General features: G+C 40.5%; 1 protein-coding gene across 3 annotated transcripts in view; it reads left to right on the forward strand.

Annotated features, from left to right (window-relative positions):
- Window positions 1-21,041, forward strand: part of DYTN (dystrotelin) — a 410,223-nt gene that overhangs the window by 274,127 nt on the left and 115,055 nt on the right. The window lies entirely within an intron of this gene.

A 21,041-nucleotide genomic window follows, 5' to 3' on the forward strand; every position in this document is an offset into this window, starting at 1 on the left:
TCCCTGTAGTAGCACTCTTGAGACAGACAAGGGGTTGTATTGCAGTCCTGGTCAATGCGTGATGGTGGGTATGTCAGAGTTTTATCATGGGTTTCAGTGAGTACAATATCCAATGTGGGTGTGAGTGCTGGGTATACTGTCTTTACACCATGGTACCCCCAGTGCATGTCCCAAGGTCCACTGTATGGGGACCACTGTCACCATCACCAATACAGGTAACTGATTACACTATCCAGCCCAATGATACATGTGCTGTGTGCAACTTACCTGTAACAGAATGGACACACTGACAAGGTAGTTAGCACTGATAAACCCAGGTCTCTCAGATGTGTGTATGACTGTTATGTGTTTGTCAAATGTGTATATGACAGTATGTTACACTATGTATTGCTCATAAACAACCAGTACATCCCCCATTACCATACTTTACAAGGCCTGGTGATGTTCTTCACTTAACAAGTAACCTGGGACACACCTCATCCTAAAAGCTGTGTGGTGTGTGCAATTAAGGCCACACACATTAGTAGCAATAAGTACCTAGGTAGAGGTTCTACTCTCAGTGTTTCCAAGTAAGAGTGTATGTGTATGTGAAGGGATCTACTTCAGTTTGCAGAAAATACATGTCCCAGGAGGTCATCTGTCTGAGAACTGGCTGGTAAATGCTAACATTCACAGGTATCATCTTGTGTAAATTCATTCCATCAAAACTAGTAGTAGATGTGTGAATGCCCTCTTCCCCACTGTGTCTGTACCGCGATACTGGGGGTGGTATATATAGCTGGGTGTGGATCTTGTGGGCACAGCCACCATCATTGTGGTTATTGTTGAGTGTATCCCCCTGTTTAGTCGGGTGTAATACTGTACAGTTTATGTTAACAGGTTAAGTAGCTGTCAATCACAATATCTGTGGTTCTACACCACCCCACACCCTCCAAAGGGTAGGGCTGTCCCATCCACACCAGCACACCTATATTTACCAAGTTGAGGATTGCACTACATTGGGGAAGGGGACATATACCCTGCCAGTACCATCGTCAATGACATTAAACTAGCAGACTGATTATTTCCCAATGTGATGTTGTGCCTCATCTGTCCGGTGGAATTACATAGGCTAAAATGGGTCCCCTGTAAAAGTACATACATCCATGTGTACAGTATTCTCTGTGTATTGCATCAACACCAAAGCCTGTGTGTGTGTGTGTGTGTGTGTGTGTGTGTGTGTGTGTGTGTGTGTGTGTGTGTGTGTGTGTGTGTGTGTGTGTGTGCGTGTGTGTGCGTGTGTGTGTGTGTGTGTGTGTGTGTGTGTGCGTGTTAAACACAAACATGTGGCGTTTACCACCCAGTACACTTACCATTGTCCACTGTAGAAGGGCTGCTGACATCAGTCACCATGCACTCACCTGTATACACCCATCAAACCTATCAGGCATGCGGCACACACAGTAACTGTTATACAGACCTGTGACTTGTGTTCAGCTGTACCCAGGATATGGCACAGTCAAGGTGTCACCACAGTGCCATATCCCTTGTAGGAAACAACAGCAGACCAACATCCTACTGTTACATAGACACCTACAACACAAACAGAATACATTATGGAGACCACAATCACTCAGTGTTAATAAAAGCTATAATGCATCATGGCTGGACAGTTACACATCCTGACATGTAAGCAATAAACTTTAGTGCTGAAAACATGTTATACAGCATTACACCATAGCACAGTCACCCTGTGCATCAGAACCATATTAGCCTATCCCTGCATCAATGTTATGGATGACAGGGATGTGACACAGGTATCATTATATGCACAGGATGTGTTGTGGGTTTGCCAGAGACCTAGGCTGAGTCATTTGTTTGACATCATGTGGGTGTGTTAGGGGGTTTCATTATTAATTGGGCTGTGCAGATGTGGTGTGTGTAGGTATGGGGTTACCCTAGCTGTGTTGGTGATGTGTGTGTATGCATGCACACAGTTCTGCAATGTGGCTGCCCTATGCAGGGGTTTGTTGGACAGCTGCAGACTGTACCTGGCAGGGTGTGCAGTTCACTGTCTCTGGCCATGGACATGAGAACTGTGCCTGCCAGGGGTTCCACAGGCACTACCAGGTACAACCAAAGATATGGTACTCTCCCCTGATGATGACATATGTCCACTGGATCCAGGTCCCTCTTGGGACTGGCCAGGGCCACGTGCATGTGGCCTGCTATGTTGTGGTGTGGACAGTGCCCCCCTGCAGTGCTGGTGCTGGTACTGCCACTATGGGAGTGGCTCTGACTTCTTGCACGTCCACGTCGATCTCCACCTGTTGATGTTGCTGCACTACAGCCACATAGCTGTTGCACTACTCCCACCATATGCTCAAGCACAGACATTTCATGGTCGAGGATTCCCACCATCTCACCCAACCATCTATCCAGGATCTCTGCAAAATAACAGTGGGCATCTGAAAGATCATGGATGTTGTCAATAACAGCAGAATGAGTAGCCCTCTGGAGTCTCAGACCCTGCTGGTATAATGTTTCATACGTGCCTGCACCTCCATGATGGCCTGAAACATGCGTCTGGTAACACCAGCTGTGGCAATTTTGCCAGGGGCATGATGACCAGCAGCCCTCCTACGAGCACCCCTGTACATCTGCCTGTGTGGTACCTCACCGGAAATCCGGCTATGGCTGCTGTGTCCAGACTCACTTGCCATAGTCACCACACTGTCCTGTCCCATGCCATCACCCACCAACTGTCCCTCATCTATGCCCCCTGGTGATGGGTATGTATAGGCAATGTGTCTGTGTGCAGGAATGGGGTGGATAACAGTAGGATGTCAAATGATGGCACAGCTTCAGCCCCTGACAACCCTGCCTGTGCATCACCACATCTAGCATCATTGTCAGAGTCTGTATGGACACTAATATCAGTTTGCCTGCAGGAGGGTCCCTGACCAACCAAGTCACCTGTGAGGGGAAAACAAGAAACACACTTTAAGACCTGTACATCATTTCTTAACTGTATACACACACACACACACACACACACACACACACACACACACACACACACACACACACACACACACACACACACACACACACACACACACACACACACACACACACACACTTACAGGTGAGGTTGCACAAAGATACTACACACAGACCTCTCACCTCTCATTACCCATCTGTCAACATGCATGACATATGGCACTCAACAGCATGCACTGCAGCTATAGTCAATCTCTGTTACCAACATTATAAATCTCTGTGATGCATGAGTTGTGTTAGTAGGTGATGCCCCTTCCCCTGGAACACACTGCACCCATGTACACAGTATTGCTGTGCACCTATTCAGCACCCTGGCATGTTCTGTGCACCATAACTCACAGATGTGCACGCCATTGCTGAATGTGTATACGTGTGTCAGTTATGTTTTCTCTGCTGCTCACAGCCCCTATGTGTTTGTCCAACACATACCTGGGATGATATGTGGACAGATGTGAACAGTGAATGCCTGATGTCTGATTTGCAGATCTCATCATCAGCAGTGCAAGTATGACCAATAAAATACAATTACACTGACAACCTTCAAACCTTACTGTGGCTATGAGGAGTGTACACACCCTTATTGACATGGCACCCTCTTCCCTGATATGTCATGGGGCCACAATACTGCATATGTAAACATTACACAAACCTGATATGTGACATATGACCTGTGCAATCAAATGCAGTATCAAACAAATGTGTTAGTTGTGCAGATGCTGATTGAGATGCATACAATATGTGGGTGCATAAGTGTGCAAACCCTTAACATGATGGTTGTTGCACCAACTATTAAGTGTACTACAGCAGTCACTATTCCTGGAAGGGGTATACTAACATGGCCCATTTGCACTTGCCAGTATTTGGTCACTCTGCCCTACAAATGTCCCCCAACTCTGCAAGATTGCAAGGTCAACTCATGTGCACAGCCCTTGGAGGTCACACAGTGCCTTCACTATTGCTGTGGAGTCAGGGTTATTTCTGCCACAATTCATGACCTTGACTGTGTGCAGATACAGCCATTCCTAGTAAGCTTCGGCTGTCTGCTTCAGTTCACTGTTGTGTTTCAGGATGACACCCCTCCCCATCCTCAGCCTTTTTGCAGATGCTTGACAACTATGGGCTACACATGAGTGATATTTTGCAGTGTCCCAAACTCAGAACACCATGTGTAGTGGCCTAGTCCCTGCTAATGAATGGCAAACATACAGGTGTACACTGGCACCAGCAAGGTACAGATGGGGATGGTGGGCCTGATGTGGAGTGACATGTTGCTTGTGCAGCACATGTATCTTAATTGATAATGTCTGTAGGTTTCGAACTTGGTCCTGGTACACCATTACACATTACAACACATGCCTTTGGGGGACTTTTGATGTTATGCATATGCTACCTGTAGAGAGCCTTGGCTGATGTTTCCTGTGGAACAGCTGTCCCATCTGATTACCCTAACCCATAGGCCACACTTATTCAGAGTCCAGGTGATTGTCGACACAGGTACTGCACAGCCAGTACTTGCTAGACATTCCTGCATCTCTCTCAGTGTTGCGGCATCTTTCTAGGAAGCCTCTATGACCAGTTTGCAACATGTGTCATCATGTGATTTAGATGGCCATCTGTTTATTTTCTACATTAATGTTATCCCACACTTCCTTGTCACATACATGACTGTCTGCACTGTTTGCCATGGTACATGCAATGGTGAGGTAAGGCTACATGTCCCACTCCTGCGTGTTACCTGTTGGGTATGGGATCCATTCCATGGCTTGTAAGATGTGAGCAAGCCACGGCTGCCTCTGTTGCAGGTGAGTGGGCAAATGTGATGGACATACATCTTGGACAGCAGACCATTTCCTGGTGTCACATTGAGGACCTGTACTTGCTGGAAGGTCTATACTCATGAAGAGTAAATGCTGTCAGTACCTCAAAAGCTGCTTCCACAATATGTTATTTGGAGTGTGTGCACACATATACTTCCAGTGTTTGTTAAAGTATGTATTCCCCATATTTGCTGTCCTAACATAGGATTCCATATTACACATTCATTGCTCATGTTAGGACCACATTACAGGTTGTAAGGGTTGTGGAATGTGGTATTGTGATATGCCGTTGTGTCGATCTTTAACAGTTGCCATTATAATAGTGGTATATACACTGCTGTAGCACTGTATAAGGGTGATGTTTCAGACATGTTCCTGTTGTAGGCCATTTGTCCCACCATTATGTTCATCTCTGTGCACATATCTTACAATGACAGGTTGTTAGTTATATTGCAGGACTCTTACATACCATTCAGCTATGCCACAATGGTGACCACTGTGATGCAGTGCAGATAACAGCAACAATAAGTGGACATGTACAGCATGCATTATGGGTCGGTGTGTTAAATGTGTGCATGGAAAATACCATGGCCATAACATGGCCGGTGTATTGGCAAACCTGAACAAACAACACCACACTCACCAGCTACAGGCTGCTATCCCAGAGGTTTACAAGAGGGACCTACATAGTTGTGTGAGAGATGTGATGTCAGTAGCCACACCTGTGGCATTGGTACAGGGTGTGAACAGCATTTCAGTATATCAACAGTGCAAACACACAATACTACAGTTTATGCACATATGTTCATTACTACAATGTAGCAACAGACTATATATATTTTATCTCACATATGCATGATTAAACTCTACAGATGCAGATGGATAAGCAATAGTGGTCTGCTGATGTGCCGTGTGGCTTTAACTGCACGCTCCTTGTCCATTGTGTGGGTAGCACCCACTTCCACAATGCTATCCACTAGGTCTTGTCTTTGCTGGTGGGCAGGTGCCCTGAGGCTGACGAGGAGCTCCTCAGCATGTGTCAGGGGGTTGGATGGCATGACCCCCCCCCCGTGGCTAACTGCAGCAGCATGCTGACGGGCGTGCCGGATGAGGTCAGTGCAGCGATGTCAGACCTGCTCATAACTGCGTTTATGCAGGCCAACATCATTTACCCTGTGGACGACCTCGTTCCACAGGGCAGTCCTCTCATGCAGATCATGAGCTGCACGGCCAAAGAGGGTGTGGTGGTGCTGCACCAGGTAGTTGATTATGGCATCATTTTCCTAGGGGGAATAAACTGACAAACGCTCTCTAGACATGGTACCTGAAAGACATAAAAAGGAAAAAAGGTCTGAGGACCTCATACTGCAAGGATATAATAGTTGTTAATTGACATCTCTATCTCCACCCACCATATCTGCAACAATAATCTGAACACACAACTCAACGGGTATGTTTACAGCAAACCTGCTGTTGGGACATATATCGTATTGTACGACAAATAGTGTAATGTGCTAAAAAAACGTGAATCAGGACACAATTAAAACTCCAAACACTATGGTGTATGCTGAGCGCTTTCCTTCATTTAATGTTAACAAACTTTTTCAGAACAAACGGACAGTACAAATGAGAATGTTTACATACAAATGGATTAATTATCCACTTTTTCTAAAGTATTATGGCAGTTCTGGATTTGTTGAAACAATATACATTCAAAGGTACAGAGACTTTTTAGTAACAGTTGATGTAGTTTCTCTGTACAGTTCAATAGATCAGAAAATGGGAGTGGAAACTGTTAAAATTTTTTTGACAGAGTACACTAGTTTTGGTGATGTCATGGTTCAGTCCATCTGTTTATTATTGGGCATAGTCTTAAGGAACAACTTATTTTTATTTGATGGCAAGATTTATCGCCAAACTTGTGAGGTGGCTATGGGCGCGAAGGTTGCACCCGCTTTTGCTAACCTAGTTTTAAGTTGGTAGGAGTTGTCCTTTCTGACCAAGTTAGAAAGATTCAGATTTGTTTCTTTTTATAAGAGGTTTATTGATGATTTGGTATTCATTTGGAATTTTGAACTCAAAACACCCAGCTGTAAACGTATATCCAATGAACCAAATTCGGACAAAACGGATTAGCGCTTTCATTCACTTTTAATACTGTGAACTTCTTCAGAAACAAAAATACAAACTCATTCCTTCCTTTTATAATTAAGTAATTACCATATACAGGAAATGACATAACCAATTAATGACAATAATATTACAGATCCTGAAAACTTGTTTGTTTAAAACAAAAAAGTAATATATATATATATATATATATATATATATATATATATATATACACACACACACACACACACACACACACACACACACACACACACACACACGCACATATGCATATTAATAAATATGTGTACTCATCACTAAAGTCTTAAAAATTAACATATTTGTATTCTATCTATACATTAAAAAACATTTTAAATTTATGACTTCATTTAAGTCTGGTGCTTTATCAGCACCAAGCAACAGTTGCCAAAAAGCTTCTTTACATTCCAACACATTGTTCAAATCACCAGCAAATGAAGCCTTCTCCACATTGTCCAGAACAGAAAATTCAAACTTCTTAAATTCATTACATGACATAGCATGCCTAGCTAGTGCATTTGTCTTATCTTTCTTCTTTACTGCCAATTGATGTTCGTATATCCTACATTTAAGACTTCTCTTAGTTTTACCAATATAATAATTTCTACATGGTGAACAAATGGCCACATAAACCACATATTCACTATTACAATGATGGTACTTTTTGGCCCAAAAAGACTCCTTAGAATGTTCTATTGTTACAGGAGAAGAGTAACTTATAAACCTACACTGTTTGCAATTATTACAACTATAAATACCCTTTTTGTTAGTGCATAAATGGTTGTAACTACCTTCTTTCTCTTTTCCAGATTCTAACATGTACTTGATGTTAGTTGTTTTTTTATAAGTGAATCTTGGTACCATCCCTAATATGTTCACTAACTCCCTATTGCCAAGTATTATTCTCCAGTTGTTTTCTATGATATCTTTGATGTACCACATTTCACTAACTATTGGTATAGGAAATTAAGTTCTGTATTCATTTATTTCTCTCTCCAAATTCTCTGAATTCTTATAACTTGCTGGACCAACTATCACATCCTTAGAATGCAAAATGGGCTTGGCAACACCACTTCTTAATACCTTAACTTCACTTTCTATTTTTCTTACCCAGTCTAAATCATACCCTCTATTTAGAAAAAGTAGTGTTAAAGTTGAAATTTCTTTTTGAAAAACCTCATTATTAGAAGTTAATCTACTTAATCTTATCATCTGTCCTTTAATAACTCCCCTTTTCATATGTGGGGGATGTAGACTGTCATTGTGTAAATACTGATTAGCAAAGTAAGGTTTTCTGAATATCTTACTAGTGAATTTTTTTCTTTCTTGATTTATTCTTAAATTCAAATCCAAAAAATTAATAATTCTAACAAATCCACTAATTTTAAAATGTAAGAAAGTTGTGGTGGAATTTAGGTCTTTAACTAAGTCCTCAAATTCTTGTTGATTCCATTTCCATAAGAAAAACAAATCGTCTGTGTATCTATAATAAATCTCTACCTTACTGAAACTAGGATGTGACTTAAGGAATTTCAGCTCCCAATTGGCCATAACTAAGTTGGCAAAAGCGGGAGCTACTCTTGCCCCCATTGCTACTCCTGAAATGGTTCTGCTGATGAATGAAATTTATTTTGGAAGACGTCAATAAACACCCACTTGGTCTTAATTTTGTGAAGAGTGAAGTAGGCACAAATGTGTGCTTCCTGGATTTGGATATTACAATGAACACCAATGAGAAGAAATTTACTAGCATGGTGTATAGGAAAAAGACTTATACCAAAAACTTTCTCCACTTCGATAGTGGACATCCAAGATTCATGAAGTTGAACTTGGTCTGTGGGGAAATAATATGACTCAGCAGGATCATTTCTGATGAAGAGAAATTTATAAGTGAAGTTAACAAACTGATCAGTATGTTTGTAAAGAGGGGGTACCCACATGACAAATTAAAGAACATTTTTGAAGAAATTCTATTGGTCAGAATGGACAAATTTTCGCTCATTTTAACAAGTGGGTTTACCCCTGAACACAATGATAGTGATAAAAAGATGGACTGTGCCTTCCCTGTCCCCATTAGTTTGGACTCGTAAAAAATCAAACAGGCCATTGTGAACAATTGGAAGGTAATTTTGGGCAATAGTGATTTGGTTAGAGTCATAGGAGACCATCCTAACTTTATTTATAAAAAAGTAGTTAGTGTCAAGTCTATTTTGGAGATCAGTGAACCAAAAAGGGTTAAAGGACCTGTGGGCACCTACCCTTGCTATGACTGTAAACAGTGCAGATTCATAGATTCTTCTAAAAATGTGTTTTTCCCCATATTCAAAGAATGATCACTAGTAAATCTAGATTTAACTGTAAGAGCTGTGGGATAGTTTATCTTGCTACTTGTTCCACCTGCCACATGTTCTATGTAGGGAAAACTATTATAGCATTATATAAAATAATCTATGAACATGGATTGGCCATTAAAAATAAAGATGTTAATAATGCTTTGGCCAAACATGCAATGGAGTGTTTGGATTTCAAGAAATTTATATTTTTTGTGTTGGATTTTATTGATGTGTCACCTTATGTCACCAACTATAATAATGCCCTTGAAATTAAAGAGCTAAAATGGCAATTTTTTCTAAAAGCTGATCAAGCTCCTGGGCTTAATGGCACATTGAATGTAAAATTTCTTTTAAATGACAGATTGTATTATTCATTTTAGTTTATCCATTTTTATTAGAAAATTGATTGTATTTTTTATATACATTTATACAAAAACATTTTACACTAGCAAGAGTTCAAAAGTTCATGTATAAATGGTTTCTCTTTAAGTTTGTGCACATATTTATAATTGATTGAAGGTTGTTTCACTGAATGAAGCAACTGTGATTGGTTCAATAATTAATCCATTTGTATTTAAACATTCTCGTTTGTACTGTCCATTTGTTCTGAAGAAGTTTGTTAACATAAAACGAAGGAAAGTGCTCAACATACACCACGCTGTTTGGAGTTTTAATTGTGTCCTGATTCACGTTTTTTTATCATTTTAGTGGTTTTTTGTTCATGGATTGGTGATTGTTGTTGATTAAATAGTGCAATGTGTTTCTAGTCATGTTCCATGTTGAAACACTATCATTGGTGGCCTGTTGCTTACAATGTCACTTCATGCCATTGTAAGGGCCACTATGGTTCCATATATGCATGTGTTCTGTTTGCTATGTGACTGCTCCAAATCTGGTGTTTTGTGTTAATGGGGATATCTATGCATGCTGTTAAAAGTAATCCTGGATTGTGTGAACTATTACTAACCACATATGTTCTATAACTGTGACACAACAGCATATTTGGGAAGCCTTTTCCCAGCAGAACCACCTCTCCCACCTCATCTGGTCATGTTACCAGGCCACAGCACATCTGGGACTCACCCCAGGACCTCATCATCTGCTGGTCCTGCACTAACTTCAGGTGGAACCACCTCAGGGGATGGTGTTCGCCCCCCCCCCCCGGGAGCATGCACAGACAGGATCCTGTCACCTGAAGTCAGGTCCTGGGTTTGGTGCATAGGGAACTCCACAGAGACATGGGGATGTGCTACACCACCTTGAGGCTCTCAGTACACCATTACAAGGTCTGCATGCTCCTCCTGCTCAGCCCCCAGCTCAGGCACCTTCAGGGCTGTGAAGGTGCAGTTGTGACTGCCCATGGGTGGGGACCTTGGTCCCACTGTTTCTATTCGGGGGCTCATGGGCTTCCATTTTGCAAACACCACTCCCCATCCAAGGTGTTTACCCACCACATGTGTCATATACCACCCCTGTATGCTGTCTTGTCTGTCTTCCAACCCAACCTACCTCCCCAAATATACCTACTATCCTTCCCCAACATACCAATCTCACCTTCACAAACAAGGGCAATGTGTTCCCAACATGGATTTCACACCAGACATAACTGTCCATTTCGCACCCTCTTACTACTATATATATATATATATATATATATATATATATATATATATATATATATACATATATATTATGTGTGTGTGTGTGTATGTGTGTGTGTGCGTTTGCATATATGTAGACATACACGTGTATATATATATATATATATATATATATATATATATATATATATGTGTGTGTGTGTGTGTGTGTGTGTGTGTCTGTCTGTATATCTGTAGACATACATGTATATATAGAGAGAGAGAGAGAGAGAGTGCATTCAAACATCAGGTCCACACTCTCTAACTCTCCTTCCTCCACAGCTGCACTGTACTGCCTTGCTACAAAACAGAAGGGTGTCACATGTGGACACAGCCTAACATTAGGGGGTATATATATAGGGACAGATTGTAGGTAGCCTATTACGAACCTATGACATTTGTGCATGATACATTTCACGTTGACATAAGTGTCCTGCAGGTGGTATGGTCTGAGACTCATGTGTCTTTCATAACTTCATTACTTCCACCACCAGCTATTTGCCACACTAATATACATGTCTTGAGGTACAGAACACACACTATGATGGCTTACATCTTGTCATTCAGTGCTGATCTGCACAGTTGATAGGTATGGCCCACTGCCCACAGGGCCAAATGCTATGTCCATAGCAGCTGTTCAGCAGGACATCATTACAAGTCTTGATGGCACATATAAATCTTTCCACATTATCTATCCCATTATTACAGACCAAGCACTACATTCAATTACATGCATATATGTTTCACATACCTGTTGTAGTATTGTCCTCTCTTCTAGGTACACTTTGTGCCCCTTGTTTTATATACTTTTGTTTGGGTTTGGTTTGTAGTTTTAATTTCTCAATCTCTCTCTCTCTCTCTCAATCTCTCTCTTTTTCCCTCTCTCTTTCTCTCTCCACTACAGGGATTGAGCTGCTTTGAATAGGTTGCAGAATAGATTTTGCAGATGATGCTCATGATCAGGTGATGGCCTCTGCACCAATCAGTTTTCACCACTTGCTAATTGCATGCAGCCAGCTGTGTAGTACTTCCAATTACCACTGTCATGGCATCCCACTACTATAAATTACTACATCATGTAGGCGTTGTCCCTTAAACTTTCCTGTATGGAAGACATCCTTCCTGTGTGTGGGGAGCAGTGTTACAGACAGCAGGTAGCAATACCTCTTACAACAGGACTTGCAGACACAGGCCAACTACATATTTGTATAAGGTTCCAGACCTGCGGACAGTGTGAGTATCGCTGTTAAATGATTTGAATACAGCTAGTTTTACAGGGTCTGTGTGACATGCTTGTTTTGCATGGAATGCAGTCTGTCTGCATAGCTCTCAACTGTGGGCCTATCCACATGATGGCCAGAGGATTGGCTGTTATGTTTTCTCTGTTCACCACAAAGGTCTTGTCTCTAAAATATCAGTGGTATTTTCTCTGTTGAGTGCTATTAGTACATGGCAACATTCATTTGTGTTTCTGACTTCATATTCCTGAGTAAGGGTATGTTGCAAGCAATCCTGTAACACCAGCAACTTTCACAGTATATAACAGCAATATTGCAAATATAGCCCTGTGTTCCAGCCTCTGTCCTCCACCTACATACCAGGCTTTGTCCAGATGTCATGCAGTAAGAGGTTGTTAAGTAGTGGCCTATCATTATGTAGTGCTGGCATTCCTGCCATCATTCCAGTGATGTTGTGGACTCCCACACAAATTGTGGGGTAGGGTCCATATATATGAGGGCTACAGCTGGACAAAACGTGTGTGACCTTGTACAGTCCAGAGGCCAGTGTATGTAAAACACTGTTATATGCCCTTGTAAGAGATTTTATGAGGGAGGGTTATGAATTGTTTTTAACCTAGGCTGTTACAACATGTGAGGGATATCAGAAGTAAGACGCATGAAGGTATATGGCTGTACATTTTCATACATTTCACCATGGGAACAGTGGTGGGCTAGGGCTTACTGTCTTACAGACAGTTCTGTTTGTCAGTGTGATAGTGATGTTTTAAGTTAAGTATTGTTCTGTAACAGATACATTTTCATTGTGACAACTTAATTCTTTTCCCCCAAGGGGTTGAGTACAGAGTGTAATTGGAGGCTGCTGAACTACATCTCTAATTAATTAGTTAGAGTGATTCTTATCTTCCAGGCAAGTGTTTTTTTTTTACTGTTGTACTACTTGAGGGCTTTGGCCTGGACAGCAACATATGTTATGATTTCAGATTACTGTATCAAATGATTTTTTGAGAGTTGCATTACTCAGTTATTATGTATTTCAAACACCTAACTGCTATATGAAATGGCATATACAACTGAAATAGTACACAAATAAACATTTCTACGTATGCAAACTTGTGTGTGGTGTCACATCCATTGACTTGTCTGTGGTATATGTTTCATGCAATAATTGTCTTTTGTATGAAAGAATCAAACACTGGCCATTTTAAAAGGAGGCAACTGCAGGAATACTGGCTGTTTGATATGCTGTGCACCCTCTAAATATATATCTTCTTATGCATATCTGTAAGTAGTAATATATGTATATGTGTATGTATGTGTGTATATATATATATATATGTGTGTGTGTGTGTATGTATCATTGGAATGTTTACTGCTTCCACACTGTACATTCCCTATGGTACACAGACTGTTCTGCATCATATGTTATTGATATCATCCTGACATCATACAGCTGAGATGGATTACTTTTAATTTGTTGTGGCTATGTTGTGTAGGGTCCTGGGTATGAGACTTGCAAGTGCTGGTTATTGTGTTGCAAGACAGATCTGTTCAGCTGTGAAGGAGGGGATGATATCAGTAATTACAAGAGGTACTTATTTTGGACCCCTTCTCCCCCATTAGCATTGCCTTTGGTCATATATTTATTTTTTGAGTTTATATATATATATATATATATATATATATATATATATATATATATGTGTGTGTGTGTATATATGTATATACATATATATATATATATATATATATATATATATATATATGTGTGTGTGTGTGTGTGTGTGTGTGTGTGTGTGTGTGTATATGTATACACACATATATATATATATATATATATATATATTTATATATATATATATTGATTTATATATATATATATATATATATATATATATATATATATATATTATATATATGGGTCCATGTTACATGGACGAAAAGTCACATAAACGAAGACTAGTTCGCCGAGACAAAATCGCAGACAATGGAAATGCCCGACAAAGGTAAGTCCACAAATAGCAACACGGAACCTATTTGCGTCTCTGTAAAACACCGAAACACAATCACAAATACCTGTACAGCAGGGGGGCAAGCCCCCCTGCATCCCCCATGTGGGGGGCTGTGTCCCCCACACCCCCCTACTTAAATATTCTAACTCTGAGATCGCACCACATTGTGGGAATGGGGATACATCCCATTCCACACTACTCACCATTGTCGGTCGGGCATTTCCGTTGTCGGCAATCTCGTCTCGGCAAACTGGTCTTCGTTTATGTGGCTTTTCATATATGTAACATGGACCCATATATATATATATATATATATATATATATATATATATATATATATATATATGTAGACATATATATATATATATATATATATATATATATATATATGTAGACATATATATATATATATATATATATATATATATATATGGGTTCCAGATGTTTGCTCGAATGAGCAAATGATGAAACTCAAATAGCCGGGCATACATACGCGAAAGTGCTTTTCACTGAAGAAGCACTGTCGCGTAGGTATGCCTGTTGCCGAAGTTGTACTATGGTGCCGGTAAGGGAAAATTCCCTTTTCCCCACTGTAGTGCAGTCTCAGAGGGAGAATATTAAATTAGGGGGGTGTGAAGGGCACAGACCCCACATGGGAGATGCAGGGGGGCTTGCCCCCCTGCTATACAGGTATTTGTGATTGTGTTTCGTTGTTTTACAGAGATGGAAATAGTTTCTGTGTTATTTGTGGACTTAAATGTAAATGTAATGTTTAATTTTTTTTTTGAAACACGCTTTAACAAAAGTGCTTTTTCAATAAAAGCGCTTTTGTTAAAGTGTGTTCGGTTATTATGGATTCAGACGTTTGCTCATTTGAGCAAACATCCTAGATGCATATATATATATATATATATATATATATATATATATATATATATATATATATATATCTACATACATACATACATACATACATCTACATATATAAATACATTTCCCCTACGCTGGATGATATGTTTGAGAAAACATCAGACTTATTTACATTTGAAGTGGCTTATTGGTGAATTTTTTGGTTATAATGTGCAGCGTCTTGGGTCTGAGACTTGCAAGGGCTGTTTATTTTGTTGGGCAGAAAAGGGGCTGTTGGAGACAGACTGATTAAAGCAGTTGTATGCAGGTTTGCGTGGAGATAAGCAATGGTTACATGAGCTTAGCTTACGCCTGCTTACAGCCGCTTAAACCCATGCTTATTTCAAATAAAAAAAAGAAAAAAGAGAGATAAGAAAGTGGTGAAAGTGGGGCAAGCAGGGGGACAAACAAGTAGGGATGTGCAGGGCGGGTGTAGGAAAGGGCCATAGCTCTGCATTACTTTGCCAGCAACAGCTGCTTTCAATGTGGGCAATTTAGAATTTGGAGCCTCACACCCTACAGGGAGGTGTGTGGGCATCATACAATATGGATGACTGGTAGGGTTAGATTGTGTTATGGGTACATGTCTCTGGGCAAAATGCAGAGCTATGTATGGGACGTAATTTTTTTGTGGGACAGATGCCCTTTTTTTTAAAAGATGAGAGTAGGATGTTAAGGAAGGATTATTGGTAAGTGTGGTAAGGGAGGTTTGGTAGGGGAGATTGCATTTGCAGACAGACAAGACAGAGAAAACTGCAGGCAGGGGTGGTGTATGACACATGGGGGGTAAACACCTTGACATGGAGGGTGGTTTGGAATCTGAGGCTCATGAGCCCCCAGATGGTAGTAGTGGCACTGATGTCCCCACCTGATGGCAGTCACCACTAGTCTTTCACACCCACAAAAGTGGCTGTGCTGGGGGATGGGATGGAGGGGCTGCCTGCCCCTCTAGCTGTGGCAGCCTGCCCTCCACCTGGTGCAGGTGGTCATCCAGCTCCATCTGAAGGACACTGCACACCATGCCAAAGATCTCATCCCGGGTGACAACATCCTCACAGCGCCCACTTGCAGAGGGGGGGTGAGCCCCATCCCCTGCAGCAGTTCCACCCGAGGTTGGTGCAGGACCAGCAGATGAGGGAGGTCTGGGTTGGGTCCCAGATGTGCTGGGACCCGGTGCCTCGGCCAGGTGGGGTGGGAGAGGCAGAGCCACTGGGTTCTGCCTTCCCATATGTGCTATGGTGTGGAAATTAACAATGAATATTGGTTAGTCATGCACAACACATTACAACATTAGTCAAAATAGCATGCATGGATATTCCCATTTACCCAAAACAGTGCAATTATAACAGTGCCATAGCAAACATAACCCATGCATATGTGGAATGGCATTCAGGGTTGCAACAGCATGCCAGTTAGTGGTATGTCAGGCAGGCAATAAAATGATTATTCAACAGGGAATATTAGTATGCACACAGTTTAAACAATGATAAACCAAATGGAACAACAGTCCCAGAGTAGAGGTTTGTTAAGGAATATACCCATGTTGGTTTCAGTGTGATGGTTGGATCAGTCGAGTGGTGGTGGAAGGGAACAGATTCAATTGACAACTGATATCAGGTATATTTGTCAGTACATTACTATTCACTACTATACATTCTGACCACATTTACATTCTACCTGGGCCATGGGGCTGCTACAATACACCAACAGTTGTAGATATCAACAGAGCAAATGCACCCTTATTTTAGTTATACACATCATACCTGTTTCTATACCAATTTCTTTACCTGTGGGCCTGTGCAGATGAACTGTGTGCACATTACATTGTTGTTTCTACGCATATTTCAGATTTACATATTAGTTGCAGGCCCTGGAGTGTGTGTTATGCTTTTCACATACATCTACTGTGACATTCTCTGTGTGCAGGTTTCTTGGTGACTGGGGAAACTATCCGTGACAGCATGACACTTGAGGGGCTTGTCTGGGCCAGACTGCAGAGTGTGGATATCTCGCTTGCATCTATTTGTAGGAATGGGGCTGATCAAGACAACAATTGTACACCTTTCATAGTTATACACATCATACTAGTATTTCTATTCAGATTTCTTTACCTGTGTGACCTGTATGTTAAATGTATGTGCTGCAGTACATTATTTTTTCTATTCAGATTGCAGTTTACAACTGTAGAACCAGACTGAGATGTTAGTGGCAGTCCCTGGATTCAAACCACGATGTGTGTGCAAAATTGAACTATAGACCTAGTCCTTATCAAACTGAGCTACTAGGGAGGTGTTGTATGTTCCTTGCGATATTTCTATCTAGTCCATATTTTTGCACACAGTACTTTTATTATGACATGTTGCATTATTTGTTTCCCATTTTTAGTACAAATTATGCATACACAACAGACATTGGTGTCACTGTTTGTGAAACGTGCACATTAGCTGGATTGCACATTTGACTGTTTTACAACTGCATACTGCAATTTAGATTCCTGAGTACACAGTGTAGGTTTTAAGTCTGCACCTGTTAGCCTTATACATTTTTCAGTACATTCACAGCTACATACAGCTGAAATTGAAAGGTTACTACAGGACAATGCTGGCAGACAAACAAGTAAAACACATTCTGAAGGAAATATCTACTGTTGCTTTTTTTCAGTTATTTAATATGGCCATTCTAAAGTATGCAGACAAGCAGTGCTAAATCAGTTCACCTCAGTTAATGCATTCTGCAGGACATACACATTTCTGTTTTTTAGGTAGAAGTGAGATGACACACACCAGTGTTTGGGATATCCTTTATTAGTTTTGACATACATACCTGTGTACAACTCAGAAATCCACAATTACTATTCCTGCATGATCTGCACAGGGGAATGCTTTTCATTTCTAACTGTTACAGTAGCCCTGACATGGCACTTTCTTGGCAGGTTCACTCAGACACACTCATACATATTCTAATATTCCTCTGCTGCATATTGTACCTTGTTTGCTACTGATATCTGTATTACACATCAGCTAGAAATACTCCATTGTAACACTGGCAGCCTGACACAGGCATTTATTCCTGACTTTTACAGCACAATTATATATACAGGTGGTACTACCATTATTATAATTTTGATTTCTTACTGCTAATAGTAGGGGGTATTCTGTACTCACCATACTGCCAACACAGCTGGGCCAGTCACTGGGCGTGAGCCTCAACATTCTGGTACCTCTCCACAGCAGCTGTATGGGGAGACATCACACATTCGTCATACCTGCACAGTCACAAGTTGAACTTTTTCCATACTTAGTTATTGATACATAGCACTGCATACTTACAGACAGGTGTGACATCCTGCGCTCAGGCTTCTTGGATCCACTGGTCCAAGACTGCAACCCTCCTCTGCTTCAGGTCATTATGGTGGTGATGTACCTACTCACCAGTCTGGGGTATGCCAGTGGCACTGGTGAGATCATGTGCAAGCTGGTCCCAGGCCTCTGCTCTGTACTGCGAGCCCTGGTGCTGGCCCTGCAGCAGCTTGCTGTCACAGGTTTTAACTAGGAGCCCAACTATGACCCTGGACTCCTGAATGCCCTAATGTTGCACTCAGAAGTGAACACCTTCACCAATGGCAGACATTTTCGTCCTGCTGTGAGCAATCCCAAATGGTTATGGCTGTATTCCTGCCTGTGCATTTTAAATAGGGCAGTTTTCCCAAACTTTTTCTTGATTGGCCAGTTTTAATATGCTGAACTATGCTTAACTCTGCACAAATCCACATAGCAATGCTTACACCACCTAAGCAGAGCTGAAAGCAGGTAAGCAATGCTTACACTAGCAAAGCATTGCTTAAATCTATTTTTTTCATTAAATTTATAAATTATTTTTTACATTTATAGTTTACATATTCCCACTCCTACTGTGCTATACGTGAGCCATATGATTGACATCTATCATTCAAATTCCTTAAAAGTTTATTAAATAATTTGATAGAGTAGGGACTTGAACTGAGCATGTTCTATATGCTATACCATGGCAGTACCACTATGCTACAGCAGCTTGCTGATGTTTTCTATAACAGTAGCACTTGTCTATCATTTTCAGGATTTCAGCCAGGCTAAGCTTAGTGGCGTGCCGTGCAAACAAGCTGCACATCCCTTAAACTTTGGACTTATTTGATGAAAAAAAAATATGCATTTTTTTAATTTCTATTGCTTTCCTCTTGCTTCCATGCATGTAGGGCAAGAGTTCATACATTTGGGGTTGAGCACTTGAAGGTGTTTTTGTTTTTTTTTCTTTTTCAGTGTCCGCAGACACTGAAATGTTAGCTACTTACATTTAAGTGTCTGCGGACTCTTGTTTTCTATATAATATTAGAGTCAGGCTCTAATATTATAGAAATTGATACTCGTCTGTGTCAGAAAGTGCCGTACGGCACTTTCTGAGTGAAGGGGGCTTGTTACATGTGCAGACACTGCTGACACATGCCCCCTGTGCTTGCTCCTGATTAGTGTCCATTTAGATTAGATAGCAGCGTGCCTTGAAGCATATGCAAGGTGCGTTGCTATTCTAAATGGACACAAACCACTCCGTGCAAGAATAGCCTTATTCTTGCACAGAGCTTCGTGAATCCTGGGGCATGTCTTTGTACTCAAAAAAAAAAATTCAAAGCAAACATTTGTCTACTGACTATAAACAAGAATTTATTTTTATAACTTTCAAGAAAAACACGTTTAAAATAAAAACAAATTTAAAGCAGGACACACTACAATAAAATAAGACACAAGAAATAGCAATTAAAGTATTCAACTTATAAACCAAAAAACCCCAAAAGTGCTATATAGCAGCTTTATTTGGCAGCTCTTACAGGTTAAAACTTGTCCTGTTCTACTTACCTTAAATAAAAAATGTTGCTTCCCAGCTGATCCTGCAACACCAATAAGTAAATTGTTGTAGTAGCCAGTGATCATTTTAGATGAACCCTTGGACTATCTATACTGTCCACATTGTTCACTACGAGTATCATCCTATATGTAACAAAATGCCAGCTATTGGGTTACTATCACTTCTGGAGAAGTATAAAAAGTAATGTATAACTGATGCCAGCAGTCAGTGCCACAGGCCTCGGGTACTGATATTTAAACAAATTATTGTCAGAAGGTTTTGGGATACAGAATGTTTTAAGTATACAAATGAAGGACTAAAACATTAACATATAAAAATGTAAAACAATATGCTGCTTAGAGGCAAGTAAAGTGTTTAATTCAGCTATGTGGTGGTTTAATTACTTTGTCATAACACTGTTTTCCTAAGTCAATAATCAGCAATATTGGGTCATACTGATCTTAAAAAACATAGCTGTACTGACTGATGAAGAGGTTATCTTTTACTCTAACTTTTTGTAGGGTGTGGCTGGTTTAAATAAATGAAAACTGCTGTGTATAAACATTGGTAATAGTGAACTACAGACAAATGAGAATAATGATGTGGTGAAACAAAGTGACAAAATTTAGGGCTTTTACCCTGTTTTACCAATTGCATGATCTTACAGTTGCTTATAATTAGATAGGGTGATGTGACTTGGAGGGTACTGGGGTTTTGATCCCAATAGAAATAAGTGTTTTTGCTGAATTTGTTTCATAGATGTGTGTCAGTGCATCTCTTTTTGGCAATCCATTTTACAATCCTGGCATAAAAATTAATCCCCACCACTTGCTGATTCTCAAGCCCTAATTGTTACTGAGCCATAAAGTGATTATATTATGCAGTGACATCAATGCAGCACTCATATTGCAGAGTAAGAAATGAACATTTTCCAGTAAACATAAGGCACTCCAGGGTTGTGTTACTAACTTATACTATTACTTCACATACTCTTGCCCACCTCAGTAATTGTTTTTCCACAGTA

This window comes from Protopterus annectens, chromosome 7.part0 (assembly GCF_019279795.1).
Source record: "Protopterus annectens isolate FY-2018-M chromosome 7.part0, PAN1.0, whole genome shotgun sequence".
NCBI classification, from domain to species: Eukaryota; Metazoa; Chordata; order Ceratodontiformes; family Protopteridae; genus Protopterus; species Protopterus annectens.